The following is a 2,789-nucleotide window of genomic DNA, read 5'->3' as shown; positions in this document are numbered from 1 at the left end:
GGGAACAAAAAATCTACTATTACTAAACTACTATTAAAAATATATTATTATAAATATTTTGAGATATTTCTTGTAGTTTCAAATTAAAAAATAAAACGTCTAAGCCAATGCGCGGTGACGCCACGTCGCACGAATTCGTAGCACTTATCGTGCTTATTCAATAGCAGCGAACATCAAGGGGAAGGATTACATTTCGTCGCCTGGCATGGCGGTCTTATATGTTTTGCCATATTGCATCTACACTATCCAAAAATCTTATTTTAGCTGAAATTTCCTTACACATTTCTTACAAAATAATCTCGTAATTAATAATTGCGAATCTGTACATTGCAAATCCAATATTCTTTTAGCTGAAGCTTTTATATTTTTTTGTTCCTTTAAATCATTAAATGCAATTAATTACATTATTTTATACATTATTAGAAATTTCATAATGAATTTTAAGTAACATGTAATGAAAGTGAGCATGTAATAACTGAAAAATAATGAATAACTAAAAACTAAGTTACAGTAGTCTTAAATGCAATGAACGTGTGCACTAAATTTAATAAACGTAGTATTATATAAAATTAATTTAAGAATTAATGTAGGTCTGTGACTAAAAATTAATAAACGCTTTGATAAAATGTAAGAAATGTATAACAAAAAAGTAATGAGTGATGTGAATGAAATCTAAGTTATAGATTTTTTAAATATAATGAATGTGGACATTAAATTTGATGGACAGTTTAATGGAAATAAACTAATAGAGGAAAATTCCCTATTATGAGACAACCTATTGTATTATGAGACAGCGGCGTTTCTGCTAATAGATGCTATCTATTGGTTCTTTCAATGAATTGAATTTATTGCTCTTAAATTGAAAACTGTTTAATAGAAAATTCGTTATTAGATAATGCCTAGTAGTCATCGTAAAAAAAGATTTTGGATATCTTCAAATTTCATTGAGATGAGCCTTTAAATATTGTTTATTATTTAATAAATAAATACTTAACAATAAATTCTTCATGTAATGATAGAGTAAGATTGCACTAATAGAAAAATACGGGATATGTTGAATTACTTAATTACAGAAATTAGATTTGATCGCAAAACTATAAGGCATGGAAATCGTAATATGAGATACCCAAGGTAATATGAAATAACCCATGCTCCCATGTCATAGTGAAAATCATTGCTAAAGTATAAATGTTATTATTGTACAATAATAAAAAAGACAATCGGAATGAATGTCAAACGCTTATTTCTACGATGCTTGATTTCAACTACCTGAAAACAAGTTCTGTGTATAATGTATCGTATACTCATTTTTCGCGCACCCTAGCTGTGTTTGTTTGTATTTAAGAAACATTAAATAAAGTTTTTTAGTTGCAATACTGATATACTTTGCGTTTTACTATCGATTTCTCGAGGGCATCTCATATTAGGAGGACAATTTTTTGATTTTGTGATTTGCTCACTTTTTACATTTCTTTAATTTTCAAAAAAAAATGAAATTTTGATTAAATTTTATATAACATTATCTTAAAGCTTATTAAATTCCCTTTAAAATGACCTATTATTTTTTAAATTTTGCCCATAGACTTCTAGCTTTTATCTAAAATGAACTCGGTATCTTATAATAGGGGCCTTTCTTCTACACTTAATTTTTAATTAGTATTTTTTGAACACACTTAATTTTTCAGTTACTACAAACTTAAATTTCATTAATATGTACATAAATAATCTTTTTAGTTACAGAAAATTTAAATTTTATTCACCAGTAGAATTAAAGATGAATAAAATTTAAGATTGTTTCTAACAGTGTACGATTAAACCTGTTAAACGGCAAGAAACATGTAAAAAAGAATACATTTACAATGTAGGGGCTATCTACGCGAGTTTATTGTAACTCCAAGTGGTCCAATTCACGCTCACAACGCTTAAAAAACATTTCATCCTTGTTGTTTGTCAAATATTAAACGAACATAAATAATGCTCATGAGCATGACAATGCTGTATTTAATCGTGCTAAATAACATGATTTATAAGAAATGTGTAGGAAAACTTCAATTAAAATAACATTTATAGCGATCCTAATTGATTATAACCCATACAGCAAGACGTCTTCAGAATGATGACTATGTCCCAAAACGTTCTGGGCATAACCTAAGGACGTTATCTTCGTAGCGTTATAATTAAAAATTTTTAGTCAGATGCATTACATAAATATTTGTCTGGAGACACTGATAGTGCCTCGGCGCTAAGCTGTGCGACATTGCTGTGGCTACTTTACGCGAGCCAACGAATTGCGCCAGATCAAGATTATCAGATCTCAATAAGGACTAAACCGATCAATTCTAAGAGTGTTCAACTGATTGCGACTGCTCGGGATATATAAAGTGAAAGTGTTTTATTTTTTCTCTATGTATTCTACAAGTGAAGACATTACGATGCAAAATACGAATCTGAAACTTTTATTTTAAAAAAAATCGTGTTTTGCGATCGTATTCTGTGATCGTATTGATCTCCGTATATATCTGAAAACTTAATTAATTATCTTCAGAGTTGCTTAACTTCCATCCGAATGCTATCCAGATATCATTCCATTCTTTTTATGTACCGAATATTAAACAAAAATTAGGCATAACATTCGGAGAACACCCAGGTGGAAATCCGAATACGCCTCAGCATATTGATGAGATTAGTCATGCACTTATAGGAGACAGTTTTTTCCATTAAACCAGCTTAACGATTAGTTTTTATAATGACAACTTGTTTTTGAACGAATTGTGATATAATAATATCAT

General features: G+C 29.2%; 1 protein-coding gene across 4 annotated transcripts in view; it reads left to right on the top strand.

Moving 5' to 3' along the window:
• The window catches only part of LOC108685268 (aminopeptidase N), a 23,692-nt gene that overhangs the window by 15,218 nt on the left and 5,685 nt on the right, over positions 1 to 2,789 (top strand). The window lies entirely within an intron of this gene.

The sequence above is a fragment of the Atta colombica genome, unplaced genomic scaffold (assembly GCF_001594045.1).
Source record: "Atta colombica isolate Treedump-2 unplaced genomic scaffold, Acol1.0 scaffold15, whole genome shotgun sequence".
NCBI classification, from domain to species: Eukaryota; Metazoa; Arthropoda; class Insecta; order Hymenoptera; family Formicidae; genus Atta; species Atta colombica.
Note: the sequence above shows the minus strand (reverse complement) of the source record. Positions and strands in the feature narration are given on the sequence as shown.